Source organism: Microtus oregoni, unplaced genomic scaffold (genome assembly GCF_018167655.1).
Source record: "Microtus oregoni isolate MIOR12 unplaced genomic scaffold, Mior012 000000F_ref0000247, whole genome shotgun sequence".
NCBI classification, from domain to species: Eukaryota; Metazoa; Chordata; class Mammalia; order Rodentia; family Cricetidae; genus Microtus; species Microtus oregoni.
The window spans coordinates 14,237,778-14,254,465 of NW_024543059.1; the positions used below are offsets into that span (position 1 = coordinate 14,237,778).

General features: G+C 45.0%; 1 long non-coding RNA gene across 1 annotated transcript in view; it reads left to right on the forward strand.

The window, feature by feature from the left end:
* Positions 1-20: 20 nt before the first annotated feature.
* The window catches only part of LOC121447900, a 32,590-nt gene continuing 15,922 nt past the window's right edge, over positions 21-16,688 (forward strand). The window contains exons 1-2 of the long non-coding RNA XR_005974314.1: positions 21-311; positions 2,098-2,296. This is a non-coding gene — a long non-coding RNA (uncharacterized LOC121447900). The remainder of the gene's footprint in view (positions 312-2,097; positions 2,297-16,688) is intronic.

The following is a 16,688-nucleotide window of genomic DNA, read 5'->3' on the forward strand; positions in this document are numbered from 1 at the left end:
ACGTAGTCTGCTCTGATACAAGTCAAACAGTACCAGAGCTCACAGAGGGTTTGATAGCGGTAGGCAAAGCCTCAGGATGGGAGGCAGAGAAAAATCCGCGGACTAGAGTCAGCTTTCTAGTGTCGCCCAAGGCTTTTTACCTGAGACAAATAGTTTCAATTCTCTAAAGCCTGCGTGCGTTTGTCAATAAAAAAAAAATGGAAGCTGGGTGGATTTATCAGTCTTTTTCGGCGGAAAATTGTGTGGCAAATGATATTGTTGAGCCTCCGACTGTCAAAGGCCGACTCTGAGCAGGGAAGAAATCTGCGCAGGTACAGTTCCTCAGGCCCAAGCCCGCAGTTCTCCCCGCGGTTTGCAGCTACGCAGAGGTACTGGTGTAGCACACCCCTTTGTTTTCACACGTGATATTCCTGCGTCTGCGTGAAAGCCCCGCCCTGCTCGCTCTGCTTTGGCGCTCTGCTCTTCCACAGCCTCCTCCTTGGAGCATGCCTTAGTGTAAGGGAGGAGGTCAACTCTGGGGAGGGAATGACCCCCAACCTCACTAAAGCAGGACGTAAAGAACAATAGGGGATAGTGGTCTCTTCAGAGGCAGCCCAGGGTCCCCCAAGAGGGTGTAAAGAACAATAGATAGTGGTGGTCTACTAGTTAGCCCAGCTTAAACTGGCCTCAGGGGCTTTCTGGATAAGGGATCATGCCTAGAGTTCTGCTACCTCTTCCTCTAGGAACTTTGCAACGTTAAGGGTCCTTAAACCTCTAAACATATTCTTTTTTTTGTTGTTGTTGTTGGTGGTGGTGGTGTTTCAGAGACAGGGTTTCCCTGTGTAACAGTCCTAGCTGTCCTGGAACTAGCTCTTGTAGACCAGGCAGGCCTTAAACTCACAGGGATTCACCTCCCGAGTGCTGGGGTTAAAGGGGTGCGCCACCACCGCCTGGCCAAACCTCTAGTCATATTCTTACAGCTTAAATGTTTATTTTTAGAATGAGTAAAACGAGCTTAGCCACTTTTTTTTGGGGGGGGGGGTTCAAGACAGGGTTTCTATCCAAAGCCCGCTGACTTCCTCTAGTCTGAGAGGGAATGGAATGAGCTCACGTGCTTGCAGTTCCAGTCATGCCCCCTTATGGCTCTGCACTAATTCTGATTTGCTTGTCCTAATTGTCTATAATTTCTTAGCTCTAATTCTGTCTCAATTCCAATTCTCTGTAACAAATCTCTGTTCCAATTCATTCTTGTTCTAATTACTCTACGTTCATTCTTCTCCTTCTGTTTCTATTTTCCTACATTCTTTATCCGTCTGCATTCTTCACTCTTTCAGTAATTTCTTCTGCTGTTACAAATTCCCATATATATATATATATATATATATATATATTTCCCATATATATAATATATATTAGCGACTTGTTAGTAAGAAAAAAAATTGCAAGGAAAATTCTGAGGGCCACAGGCATTCTTTGAAGAACCCTAGCAACACTTACCAGCTAGTTTGTAGCCAACCACAGCCACTGCTGTGAGGAGGTCCTGGCCATCTCTTAAAGGGGTTACAAAGGGAAGAAACTAGTCTGAGGCGAAGAATACGTCTACTATTTTACATTTCTTAAGAGTGATTAGTAATATCTGGACATGGTTAGTTAGGTGCTATTGATCTCTTGAAGGACTGTGCTCTAACAAGGACAGACACCTGCAGTACTGCCCTAATTCGTCATAAATCTTTGAGGGACCTAGATTAGCAAAGCCAGACACCTGCAGTTTGCTCTGTGAAAGCTCCTCCTGTGATCACCCCGCAAGGACTTCTATATGGCCAAACCATCCTGTTGGGGAGTTCATTACAGAGAGCAGGCTTCTAAGTTTGTTGTTGTTGTTTTGTTTTGTTTTTAAAGATTTATTTATTTATTATGTTTACAGTGTTCTGTATGCTTGCTGTCCAGAAGAGGGCACCAGATCTCATTACAGATGGCTGTGAGCCACTGTGTGGTTGCTGGGAATTGAACTCAGGACCTCTGGAAGAGCAGCCAGTGCTCTTAACCTCTGAGCCATCTCTCCAGCCCATTGTTTTGTTTTTTTATTGCAAGGTTTGACTGTCTTATTTTATTTGCCAGAATACACAGTTTGGGGAGAAAGTCATCCTCCTAACAGAACACAGGAAAACTTTGCCCGAAGTAAGAGAAAGACCCTGCCGGGGAGCATGCCATCACACAAGAGAATCTGCAGTTAGAGACGGCCGGCCATTCAAAAGGCAGTACTTTTCAGGGGTCATGCCTATGTGAGTTTATCCTCCATCAGATGTGTCAATCTCTGGTAATTAGGTCTTCTAAATGTCAGCTAATTTACTACATAACCTTGCGGATGCCATGAAGTTTCCCTTTGTAACAGCTCTGAATATCCTGGAACTAGCTCTGTAGACCAGGCTGGCCTTAAATTCACAGAGATCCACCTGCCTCTGCCTCCCGAGTGCTGGGATTAAAGCAGCGCCACCTTGCCTGGCACATGCCACTTTTTTTAAGCACCCTCTTTTGGGGGGGCAGGGAGAGGATAACAGATAAAGGACAAATCTAAACCCCACGTCTGCCAGGAAGCAGCCATTCCTACTCTGCTCCAGTTGATTTTTCCCAAAGAGCTTACTTTCACTTCCTTCCTTGCTCTAGTTAAAACTCTTTACTGCAGGGCTGGAAAGATGGCACAGTGGTTAAGACAACTTGATGCCCTTAAAGAGGACCCGAGTTCCGTCTTCAACACCCACATTGCAGTTCACAACATGTGTAGGTCTGGTTCCAGGGGGTCCAAAAGCCCTCTTCTGACCATCCCAGCATACACACACACGCACACACACACACACACACACACACACACACACACTACATTACATGCATGCAAGCAAAATACTAATATGTGCAAAAATAAAAGTCTTTATTTTTTTGGTTTTTCGAGACAGGTTTTCTCTGTGTTTTTGGAGCCTGTCGTGGAACTAGCTTTTGTAGACCAGGCTGGTCTCGAACTCACAGAGATCCGCCTGCCTCTGCCTCCCGAGTGCTGGGATTAAAGGCATGCGCCACCACCGCCCGGCAAAAATAAAACTTGATTGCTTTACTCCTGTGTCCTTTACACCTATGTCTGAATTTTTCTCTTTTGGAACCACAAGACAAGACTGTTGGTGGTGTAGAGAGCAGAGGAAAACGTGGAGTTCTCCATCACACTACCATGACCTGCCTAGATTGTCCCTACCCCTAACAGCTGTATAAAGTTTCCATTGTAGTACTTACGATATCACAGGCTTGTTTGTGTCCTCATTAGATGTAGCTTTCCGTGTTTCCCTTGGTTCACAGCAGCACCTCCGTGTTGTAGGGTGTTTGTACATTGTGTGAAGATGTATTTGCTGTGACTGGTGTAATAAGAAGCTGAATGGCGAAAAGCTAGGCAGGGGGTATAGGTGGGATTTTTCAGGGAGAGAAAGGAAGAGGAGGCGAATTTAGACACACAGGAGAGGCCAGGAGACCTGGAAAGGGAACAGGAGGTGCAAGATGCAGAGGTAATGCCCACATGATAGAGTGTAGATTAATATAAATGGATTAATGTAAGTTATAAGAGCTAGTTGAAAAACAAGCCTAAGCTATCAGTCGAGCTTTCATAATTAACAAGAAGTCTCCATGTCATTGTTTGGGAGTTGGCAGGTGGGAAAGAGAAAGACTCACTGCAAATAGCGTCCAACATGGGGCTCATTTGTAGTAAGTCTTTCTCGTTCCCACTAGCCACTGCTGAGAAACGTCTAAGTTCTTAAAACATTTTAAATGTCATATGCCATAGGTCTTTGAAGTGTTGAAGATTATCCAACTGAAATATATCTCTGTATATCTAGAAAAGCTAACTAAACTGACTACAGTTTGATATTATAGATTATATCTATTAATCTGTCATTTTAAATTATACATTACATTTTACATGAGCTGTATTAGCATAATACCTTAAACAAAAGTAGAAATATACATATAACAAAACTGACCTTACATAAACCAAAATTTATACTGAATGCAAAGTATTCATCTTTATATTATATTCCCCTCCTTTTTTAGAAATTGACTCTGACCATTAATCACTTATAATCAACTGCTTTAAAAAAAAAAAGCGCTGGGCGGTGGAGGCGCACGCCTTTAATCCCAGCACTTGGGAGGCAGAGGCAGGCGGATCTTTGTGAGTTCGAGACCAGCCTGGTCTACAAGAGCTAGTTCCAGAACAGGCTCCAAAATCACAGAGAAACCCTGTCTCGAAAAAAAAAAAAAAGAAAGAAAAAAAGAAAAAAAAAGCTTCTGATTGTGAAGGTGTAAGTCGCAAACCACTCTGTTGTAATAGGAGCAGCGGGGCTGTGATGTGGGAGTGTCATATATCAATCTGTTGATTTCATTGTTTAAGCAATAAAGAAACTGCTAGGCCCATTTGATAGGCCCACCCTTAGGTGGGTGGAGTAAACAGAACAGAACGCTGGGAGGAAGAGGAAGTGAGCTCAGACTCCACAGCTCTCCTCTTGGGAGTAGACGCCTCAGAGAGACGCCATGCTCCTGGCTCCTGGGCAGATGCACGCAATGAAGCTCCGACCCAGGATGGACGTGGGCTAGAATCTTCCCGGTAAGCGCACCTAGCTGTGCTACATAGAATATTAGAAATGGGCTAGTCCAGGTGTGAAAATTAGCCGAGAAGAGGCTAGATAGAAATGGGCCAAGCAGTTATTAAAAGAATACAGTGTCCGTGTAATTATTTCGGGTCATAAGCTAGCTGAGCAGGCAGCTGGGGTGCTGGGGACGCAGCCCCGCTGCCCCTATTACTACAGGGCTGCGTCCCCAGCACCCCGGCCGCCCGCACAGCTAGCTTTACCTGAAATAATTACACGGAAACTATATTCTTTTAAACACTGCTTGGCCCATAAGCTCTAGCCCTTACTGACTAATTCTGATATCCCGATCAACCCATTTCTAATAAACTGTGTAGCACCCGTCTTACCGGGAAAGATTCAGCATGTCTGACCTGGCAGCTTGCTTCATTGCGTGCGTCTGCTTCAGAGAGCAGAGCTATGCGTCTGCCCGGGAGAGGGGAGCATGGCCTCTGAGCTCACTTCCTCTTCCTCCCAGCATTCTGTTCTGTTTACTCCTCCCACCTATGTTTTAACCTATGAGGGCCAAGCAGTTTCTTTATTATAATTAACCAATGACCTTCCTCCATCATGATTGAAAAATATTTGGCTTTTTAAAAGGTTTACTTTGTTTTTAATTATTTGTCTCTGTGTGGGTGTGTATGAGTTTGCGTGCCCACAGAGGCCAGAGGCACTGGATCCTCTGGAACTGGAATCACAGAATATGAAGGGCCCCACGTGGGTGCTGGGAATCAAACCTGGATCCTCTGCAAGAACAAGCCTGCTTTGTAATCACTAAGCCATCTCTCCAGTCCAAAATCTGATTCTTGGTACCAAGCAGCAACCTTCCCCAGTTTATTACCAGCAAAGGCAATGTCTGTTTTCCAGGACATAGACACAGGACTGAGAACATATAGGGCAGATGGTGGACTTAAAACTGACTGCCTTGGGCTGTCTTTCAGACCTGAGTATATCCAGAAGCTCAGGACATATTTCGTCAAATCTCTCTTGAAGACCTCTATTGTCATAGCACTCCAGAGGGACAGGGTATAGCTCCTCCGTTAGCTTGTTCAGTTTGGCTGTGTGGTGAAGGAGTTGCTTCAGGAGGGGCAGAGACAGTTTATTATTGGAAAAATTGATCCTAAGGAGCTGGGAGCATTGACTCAGGGCAGGCATAAAAGCACTAAATGCAGAATCCTCCAGCCAACATTTCTCCAAATCCAGAGTTTGCAAGGTGTCTTTGACTCTCTCGAGGAGCTTTCCAAGTGGTTCAAACCATTCTCCAAGAATTGTGTGACTAAGGGTGAGATGCCTGAGCCCAGAAAGGTTTGGGCACTGGGGCAGGTAATCCAGGTCTCTCTGTATGAGGTGACAGAAAGTTATGGACAGGGTCTCCAAGGGCTTCTTCAGGCAACCGAGCCACTCTTCCAGGCTGCCAACTAGAACATAAATATCATCTACATAGAGATGCTGGAGGCAGTGCAATTTGGAGAACTGTGAGAACAATGAGTTCATCCACTCGTCTTCCAGATCTTCAGCCTCACCGATCCCAAAAGTATTCACGATGCTTTCCAGCATGAGTGTGTGAAGGTTTCTCATCTGTCCCAGGTATGGTCCAAAAAGAGTCATGTCTTCTAAACATAAATCTCTTACGTTCAGCTCACGTATACAGTGGAGATCTACTGACCGCAAGATGTCGATGGCATTGGACAAACATGGTTCCAAAATCTCAAGCTTTCGACAGCATAAATGAACAGAACCTTTTCTCTGCTGGGCCCATTGCCACAAGTACATGGCACACTCGTCGAGCTGGCTGTTCACAAGTTTGAGGTCAGTTACTATGTTCAAATAGTTCTTCAGCCCTGAGTAAGGACACGTCTCCTCTGGCTTCTTCTTCTGTCTCATGTCGTGATGACAGCAGTCCTTTTTATACGTCCCAGCCCATATGCTCCAGAAATCAGAGTCCACATCTGTCAAATCCAGCACTCTGATTTTCCCCCTTCTGGGGCAAGCCTCCTCTGACATCAGCACATCTAGTCCATCAAGCAGAGCCTTCAAAGTCTCCAGGTGTGGGGTCTTCATCATGGCTCCTACAGGAAGGCATGTGAATGGCCAGGCAGGTACCATGGCCCGCAGAATGTTGGTCTGATTGTTCCTGAAGGCCACCTCAAACATTTCTGGGATCAGCGACCGGGGCAGGCCCGCCACAGCAGCAAACATGGCCAAGGCCTCCTCCTTCTTCAGTAGGCTCTCTATCACTAGCTGCTTGAGTGTTGGTGGGGTTTGGCTTCCCATTGTGACTGGTTTTCAGGAATAATGATCCTGAGTTGGACACTGGTGAGAGGCCTCCAAATCCAGGCAGGGAAACGTTGTGGCTCCTCTGAGACTCTGAGGGCTTCTCTGGCTGTTCTCTTTATAGCCCTTTCCACTGACCCCGCCCCTTTGTAGTCACACCCTCCCAGATTAAGTCAGTAATTTGATTCTACACCTGAGTCTAATCTTCTTACATCATTTGGGAGTTAGATCAGATATAAGCACAGGAAAAAACTTAGACTATAACTAAGATTAATTTATTCATTAAAGCCAGGCAGAAGTGGTACACACCTTCAATCCTGTCCCTTCAGAGGCAGAAGCAGGCAGATCCCTGAGTTCAAGGCTAGCCTGGTCTATAGAGTGAGTTCTAGGACAGCAGGGGCTACACAGAGAATCTCTCTTTCTTTTTTTCTTCCTTCCTTTCTTCTTTTTTTTTCTTTCCGTTTTTTCCCCCTGAGACAGCGCTTTTCTGTAGCTTTGGAGCCTGTCCTAGAACGAGCTCTTGTAGACCATGCTTGCTTCAAACTCACAGAGATCCGCTTGCCTCTGCCTCCTGAGTGCCGGGACTAAAGGCGTGTACCACCACTGCCCAGCTGAGAATCTGTTCCTTAAAAAATATAAACAAACAAATAAATAATTCATCTGTTGACCCAGTACAGAAATACTGAGCTGTTAATTTTGTTTCTATTTATCTGGCATTTGAACTTTTTGAGACGGGATTTCACCATCCACCAAAGGTTAGCTTGGCACTCATTGTTTTGCCCAAAATGGCCTCCATCTGTCAACAATAGTTCTGCCTCGCGCTGCCTTGTGTTACGGTGTGAGAGCTGCCACACCTGTCTGAGATTTCTTTTTACCTGAACAGCACAGTTCTGAGACTCAGGCTGGCCTTGAACTCAAGAGATCCACCTGCTTCTACCTCCCCAGTGCTGGGATTAAAGTCATGTGCCACTCTGCCCGGCTGCAGGTCTTTTTTTCTTTCTTTAATTCTGATATTTTTCTGGTTATTTTTTAAATAATTTTTTGTTTCATTTTACATTTCCACCACTCTTCTATCCCCCTCTCACTTCTCCAAAATCTGAATTTTTATCCAGTCAATTTCACTCATCCTGTCTTTTCATAGATTCTGAGTTTTTTGTTAGAAAGACCTCCACATGGGGGCTGGAGAGATGGCTCAGAGGGTAAGAGCACTGGCTGCTCTTCCAGAGGTCCTGAGTTCAATTCCCAGCAACCACATGGTGGCTCACAACCATCTGTAATGAGATCTGGTGCCCTCCTCTGGCGTGTGGGCATACAAGGAGGCAGAATGTTGTATACATAATAAATAAAAATTAAAAAAAAAAAGAAAGACCTCCACACCACTCCAAAGATCATTTGAATTCACCATTTTCCCCTAACTAACCTCATCAATCCAAACACAAAAGATAGGTTGGAGAGCTAACTCAGCGGTTAAGAGCTCTGTCTGTAACTCCAGTCCCAGGGGACCCAGGGACCTCATCAGGGAACAGGTGGTGACGCACGCCTTTAATCCCAGCACTCGGGAGCGAGAGGCAGGTGGATCTCTTTGAGTTCAAGGCCAGCCTGGTCTACAAGAGCTAGTTCCAGGACAGGCTCCAAAGCTACAGAGAAATCCTGTCTCGAAAAACCGAAATAAAATAAAATAATAGAATAAAAAAAACCCAACAACAAAAAGATGTCCAAGTACCATTCAGATCTGTTAGTAGGTGTGAGGCTGAGTCTTATTACCAAAAGCTCCTCCCTGATAGCATCTTAACGTAGTAACCCTAAACTGAACACGTGCAGACACCACCACCTCCAGGCCTGCCTGGGAAGTCTACACTAAATTCCTGGATGCGATTGCCAGCCGCCACTCTTCCTGCGGTGCTGTCAGTGTGCCTGGAGAGGAGAGCGAAAAGAACACTGCCAGTGATGGCTTCAGGGAATGGCCTTATGTCAACAAAGATTGGTCTCTTTGTCTGTCCATCCTCACCACCAGTGGAAATTCCCACAGCGGAAAGATTTCATGAGTCACTGTGCACAGCTGGAACTTTCCAGAAGCCCGAGAATCCCAAACCTTCTGCTGACCAGAAGACTGGAGCTAGTTTGTCAGAGATTTCCTACAGCCAATCATGGCAATCCTGTGACTCAGGCTCCGGGAAGCTAGTCTTGGCCTACATCAACCCTCCCAGGTGAAATGAAGAAGCCACGTGTGAGGCCAACTCCTGGCCTAATGATGCTGTCAAGTAGGGGCCTGCTGCCCAAGCGAGCCTCTGAGAGCGCCATGGGACAGAAAGGTTGAGACAGGAGAGATAGTTAGGGGAATTATGGGTACATGGGAAGGAAAAAGAATCTTTCACCCAGAAGTTTGGTTCAAGCCTCTCACCAGCTGAAAATCAAGAATTCTGACACAATTGCATTTGCTTAAGGCTTCTTCTCACCTAGCCACATACCTGTACTTTTCTGGAAATATTTTCTTAATTGCATTTTTATTCGTTTATCTTCTGTGTATGTATGTGTGCATGCTTGTGCGTGTGTATGCATGTGTGCATGCTTATTCATGTGTGCTTGCACATGCATGTAAGCCACTGTGCAAATGCAGAGGTCAGATGACAACTTGCAGGAGTTGGCTCTCTCCTGCCAGGCAGGTCGCAGGGAAGAGACTCAGGACATTAGGCTTGGCAATAGGCGCCTTTGTTGGCTGAGATGGTGCCCAATTTTCTAGATATCAGACAAGAAACCCCTTTTGCAGAAGAAGAGATGTCCTAAACCCTTTGCGCAACCCTAGTTTAACCTTATCAGATTTTAATCCCATCCAAGACACTTCTAGGTCCATCCTATAACTTACTTACCAAAAACATAGAGGAAGATTGGCATAGTGATGCACGCCTCTAATCTCCGCACTTGGAGGCAGAGGCAGGTGGGTCTCTGTGAGTCTAAGGCCAATCTGATCTACATGGTGAGTTCCAGGCCAGCCAGAGTTACACACAGTGAGATCCTGTTTTAGTTAGGGTTTCTGTTGCTATGAAGAGACACATGACCACAGCAATAATTTTTTTTGGGGGGGGGATTGGTTTTGATTTTTGGAGACAGGGTTTTTCTGTAGACCAGGCTGTACTCCAGCTCACAGAGATCTGCCTAACTATGCCTCCCAAGAACTGCGATTAAAGACTTGCACCGCCATTGTCCGGCTGTCCACAGCAACGCTTATAAAGGAAAACATTTAGTTGGGTGGCTTACAGATTCAGAGGTTTCATCCATTATCATAATGGTGGGACATGGCAGCGTGCAGGCAGGCACAGTGCTGGAGAAGGAGTGGAGAGTGGAGCTCTCCATCTTGATCCTATAGCCAACAGGAAGTGATCTGAGTGTAGCTTGAGCAAAGGATACCTCAAAGCCCACCCCCACAGTGACACACTACTTCCAACAAAACCACACCTCCTCCAACAAAACCACACCTCCCTATGAATTTAGGAGGGCCAGTTACATTCACACTACCACAGATCCTGTCTAAAAACGAAACAAATTTAAACTACATACATATACATAGAGAGAGGGACTGGAGAGATGGTTCAGTGGTTAAGGGTACTTGATACTCTTGCTGAGGACCTAGGTTCAGTTACCAGCTCTCATCAAGGGGCTCACAAGCATCTAATTCCAGTTTCAGGGGACCTGGTACCCTCCTCTGGGCTCCAAAGGCACCAGGCACACATGTGGTAGTACACATACATACATACATACATACATACATACATACAGACAGACAAATGCACACCTTAACATGAAAAAGAAAAGGCCAGGCATGTTGGTGTGCACTTTCAGTGTAAGCATTCAGAGGCCGAGACAGGTCTCTGAGTTCGAGGTCAGCCTGGGTGACTTAGTTCTACAACTGGCCGTGCTGCACAGTGAGAGCTATCTCAATTAATAAAGCACCGAACAGGAAAACAGCAAGGATAGGACACAGTAAGATTTTATCCTGCAAGAGGCAGCATCTGTAAATAGAGGGATTAAGCCAGTGAAGATTTCTGCAGAGGAGCGGGCAGGAACGCTGGAAGTTGGAACTTTTGTTAGACCCCAAACAGCTCCAAATAAACCGCCACTCCGCTTCGTACTGGCTTATCCTGAAATTATTTTCTGCATCAAAGAGAAGGATCCGGTTTTAACTTGAGTCCAGGTCGCTAAAAAGTCAGGCTATTGTCGACACCAGAGGACAGCTGTGTCTTCATATTTGCTTCTGTTGACAAGACCATGCTGTCTCTGCTCCACCAAGAATTGATTAAAACCCTTACAGAACTGAGACTGGAGGCCGGGCGGTGGTGCGCACGCCTTTAATCCCAGCACTCGGGAGGCAGAGGCAGGCGGATCTCTGTGAGTTCGAGGCCAGCCTGGTCTACAAGAGCTAGTTCCAGGACAGGCTCCAAAACCACAGAGAAACCCTGTCTTGAAAAACCAAAAAAAAAGAAAAAAAGAAAAAAGAAAAAAAAAAAGAACTGAGACTGGAGAGATGGCTCAGTGGGTAAGAGCACACTGTGCTTTTTTTTTTTTTTTTTTTTTTTTTTGGTTCTGCTATAGGCCTAGGTTGCTAAATGCAACTTGTAAAATGCTGGGGAATATTGCTGTAAGGTGTGTTACTTTTGTTTATGTGGCATTTGTTGAACTCCATGAAGCAGTGCTACATTGCCTGTCTAAAACACCTGATGGTCTATAGAATGGCCAATAGCGAGGCAGGAGCAAAGACAGATAGGGCTGGCAGACAGAGAGGATAAATAGAAGGAGAACAAGGAGAAGGAGCAAGACACCAAGGAGAGAAAGACATTGGGGGCTAACCATCCAGCTACACAGCAAGCCACAGAGAAAGAAGTAAAGAAAGGTATACAGAAATTGAGAAAGATAAAAGTCCAGAGACATAAGGTAGTCAGGAAATTTAAGTTAAGAAAATCTGGTAAGGGCTGGAGAGATGGCTCAGTGGTTTAGAGCATTGCTTGTTCTTCCAAAGGTCCTGAGTTCAATTCCCGGCAACCACATGGTGGCTCACAACCATCTGTAATGAGGTCTAGTGCCTGCAGACATACACACAGACAGAATATTGTATACATAATAATAAATAAATAAATAAATAAATATTTTTTTTTTAAAAAAAAGAAAATCTGATAAGAAACAAGCCAAGCCAAGGCCGGGCATTCGTAACTAAGAATAAGTCTTTCTGTGTGATTTGTTTGGGAGCTGGGTGGTGGGCCCCTCAAAAAGCCAAAAGGGTAGAACATCACACAACAGTAAGAGACCATTTAAACGCACACTGTACAGGAAGTAGTAAGACCAGCCCACGGAGAAAGAAAACCAAACAAAACACTTAGAAAGGGACCGGAAGATAGGATGGGGAAATACTGATCTCAAGAAAGGAAGAGTGAGATTTAGTCCAAGGTCCATTGGCCTCCTGTACAGGAAGACAAAAGGGCGGAGAACTTTAGACAGCTTGTGAACACGGCGGGAATAGCCTTCCAGGAGACAGTTTCAGTGAGACATCTCAACTTTATCCCAGTGTATAGGGGATAGATATACAGTATCAGGGTGGTAGCTGGGACAAACCCAAATTTGCAGCAGGTGGCAGGCTCCTATCATAGAGCTGGAGGAGTGGCAGCTCATGCCTATCTATGCCCATGTGGGCAGCAGGGGAAGAGCATCTGTGAGGAACTGTGTCAAGGGTCATCCTTGAGATAAGTCAGGCATCTGGGCCTAGAGACATTTCCAGGTAAAGCCAAGTAGGGAGCAGGAAGCCCCCACTAGGGGGAAGAAGAGGGAGTCCACCATATTGTGCCCAGCCCAGGGGGAGCTGCTAGGCTATGGTAGGTTGTAACCTGTGAGGTCCTCCCAACAAGGAAGTGTCAGTGCACAGCTGTGAAATTAGTATCACGTGACATATGGAGGGAAAACTAGAGCAGGCAATTTGGTTTTCTGATTGTTTGTTTTTGAGCCAGGGTCTTCCTAGCCTGGCTTTACCTGGAGCTCGCTTTGTAAACCAGGATGGCTTGCGGCTTGTGACAAGCCTCCTGCCTCTGCTCCCAGACACCAGGTCTACATGTGAAGCGGTCTAGCAGGCCCAACAAGGCAAACACTGCAGACAGGTTTTGTCCCTTCTTCTCCCTTGCTAAAACCATTACATTCCTAAAGCTGCTCCACGAGGTCCAGTCCCTTGTCAGCCACTGACAAAACACCAAGTCCCAGCAACCAGAACTCACTTTTTGGCTAATATGTCCAATCAGGGTTTGCCAACTCACCCTGACACAGCTCCCCTCCCCTTAAAACCTCCTCCTGTGGAGACACCCTCTCTTACTCTCTTGTTTGCTAGTACTTACTGTTGTTGCTGCTGTCTTTGCAGCCTCCCCCCACTCCCTTGCCCCTCTGGGGTAATAAGTCTCCTTTGTGCTAAGAATTTAGTGTCTGGGTGTGTCCCGTATGGACTCAAAGGGGCCCACCTCCCTTACAACACTTGTAAGGATTTTGGGGGGGTCTTTCAAAAATGGACTTTTCTGTCCCCTATGGTCATATGCTTACTTGCTTTTTACTTATGTTTTGCATTGAGTGTGACAGTGAGGCGGTTTGGGCCCTGAGGACCTTGTGTTATTCCTCAGGGGAAGCTGGCTTTTCTCTTAGCTGTCCTGTGCTTAGTTGGCCAGGGCTTCTCTGGGACTGGGGTCTAGGCTCTGTTCCAGTCCTTTCCTGCCAAGAGGGGGGAGGAGAATGGATTTGCAACCTTTGGCTGGTTCCCATGCCCTATTCTGAATTTCTCTATTCAAAGATATTTGTGGGAAGCCACAAGAGTGCTCTAGACTGAACAAAATGACTCAGAGGCAGCCTCATTGTGGGGTGGTCCTTGCCAAGACATAGGGACTTGAGTGGCACCAGAGAGAGTTCAGGCAGGGTGTATCTCAGAAGGGATTCATCTCCATAACCTATGATGTTCCCTAAGGAATCACAAAATAATTTTTTTTTTTGAGACAGGGTTTCTCCGTAGCTTTTGGTTCCTGTCCTGGAACTAGCTCTTCTAGACCAGGCTGGCCTCAAACTCACAGAGATCCGCCTGCCTCTGCCTCCTGAGTGCTGGGATTAAAGGTGTGCGCCACCACCGCCCGGCATCACAAACTAATTATAAAGATAGGATTGCAATAAAAAGAAGGAAAAATACTGCAACCCAAAAGAACCTATTTCAGATGGGCAGTGGTGGCCCACACCTTTAATTCCCAGCACTTGGGAGGCAGAAGCAGGTGGATCTCTGTGAGTTCGAGACCAGCTTGGTCTACAAGAGCTAGTTCCAGGACAGGCTCTAAAGCTACAGAGAAACCCTGTCTCAAAAAACAAAAAAACAAAACAAAAAAAAAACAAAAAAAAGAACCTGTTGTTTCTGGACTTTCAGAGAAAAACACTCCACAGAGTAGCAAGCTTAGGACTTCATCTGAGGGATTTACAGGGAAGGACAAGCACATGCTTTTGTTGATGGTAGCGCTCTTCATTCTCTCAGGATGGAATTCTCTCAGGATGTTCTTCACAGCTTATAAAAACCCACAAAGTCTTGCACCCATCGCTACTGGAGGTTACATACCGTTTCTTAAGTAAATGATAAAGAGTCCTCTGGACAGTTCTAAGCAATAAATCCAGGTTAATTGTCACATAGCAAAGAGGACCACTTTCCGTTAACGCCCTAATTAACGGCTGCAAACCACAGCTGCAAAGGGAGTCCTTCTGTTATCTAATCTGCGGAGGTAGTCTTAAAAAACTAAACTGTTAAGGAGACCAAAAGAAATAAGGAAATTGTGTGCTATATCCTATACTTTTAAGTGTATAAAACATCTTAAACATTTTGTGGTTAGTGATGGTAAAGGTCAGGCTTTCTTGAACTGAAGACTTCGTTTGCAAAGCAGAGATTGCAGCTCCAAGCTGCGCTGAGCCCCTGCCTCTACTGGTCTTGCTAGCTGCAAGACAGGGGGCGGAGCACAAGCAGGGACCAGCCCACTCTCCCATGCACAGTGACATTAAAAACGTTTTTAATCTTAAAACATATTTTTCCGTCCTGTGTGTAAACCTTAACCATAGAAAGGGGAATTTGTGACTCTTTCTTGGGGCTATGAAGTTATTTATTTATTTATTTATTTATTTATTTATTTATTTATTTATAGCTAGTCCTGGCCAGTCAAGGAATCTTATCCCTTGGTGCCTGAACAAAGGCCATAAAACTGAGGTTAGCCAGACAGTGGTGGCACACGCCTAGAGACAGGTTGATCTCTGTGAGTTCGAGGCCAGCCTGGTCTACAAGAGCTAGTTCCAGGTCAAGCTCCAAAGTTACAAAGAAATTCTGTCTCGAAAAAACAAACAAACAAAAAATACAAAACAAAAAAAACCCCAAAACAAACAAAAAAACAGGTTAGAATTTGTGCAAAGAGTTGTGAGAGTTCTTCACACTCTTTGCCTTGGCTCAACAAACCACACAGCTGGCTACATGTCCTTGTAAATAATATCGTCTTTTTCTGTGAGTAGTTTATCTTGAAATCAATGAGTAGGACCCCTAGACAGATCTAAGGCTATTTTGAAATTTCCGATCAGTTGATAGCATATGGCAATCTTGGCAGCTGGAGAAATTACAGCTGTTTACTTAAACTCTGCTCAAAGACAGCTCTTAGTGGAGACTCCAACGTGGGCAGCATCTCTTTGTATTTATCTTATGCATGAAAACTCTGCCTAGGCGAACATTATTATTATCAGTTAGACAATAAAACTAAGGAAGGGCCATCTTCTTGACAATCCACAGATAAAAATGCCCAGTAGATCAGGAATGAATTCATAAAAGACACACACAACATATACAGACTGTGGGAAATTCCCCACAGCCACCAGGGGAAGAATTCAGTCTGGCGCACGTGTGAAATCACAGGCAGAAGCAGCAGGTATCCTGGAGACTGTATCTTGTAGACTTTGGAAAACGAAATTATTTTCTGGTGGGTTGACATCTCAAATGTCAGTTGTAATGCCCTGGTTTTATGTTAACATGGCTCCCAGCAGAAAAAATGTAACACACACAGAGGGAAAGAGGCTGTCTAGTTTATGAGAAAAAAGGTGTCCCTAAACTAGTGGGCTGGCTATTGAGAAGAAAAAGAAAGTCTTATAACCTTCATCAAAAATAATGAACTTGTCACAAACAAAAGCAATTTCCAAGTGAGATCCTTAACCATAAGCCGTTCTTATCACAAGTCCCACAGCTAGCTAGGAAATGTACTGAGTCAAACAGCTTGGAAAATTGAAACTGCCTCAGGGAATTAATTGTCTGGTGCCAAAGATTACTTTTAATGGACTTCACTATTATACTATTACGTATTTGATTACACACACACACCTTGAAATTTTTCTTGAAAAAACAAAAACAAAAACAAAAAGCGGGCAGCCATAGTGGCACAGCTCTTTAATCCAGCACCTGAAAGGCAAAGGCAGGCAGATCTTTATGAGTTAGAGACCAGCAGCCCGGGATTACATAATGAGATTCTATTTAAAATAAATAAATTAATAAAAATAAAAGTAATAAATTCAGAAATTGGGACTAATCGGTGTTGGTGGCACAGGTCTTTAATCCCAGCACTAAGGAGGCAGAGGCAGATGAATCTCTGTGAGTTTGAGACCAACCTGGTCTAAAAAGGTAGTTCCAGGACAGCCAGGGCTACACAGCAAAACCCTGTCTCGAAAAACCAAAAATCAACCAACCAACCAAACAAACAAACA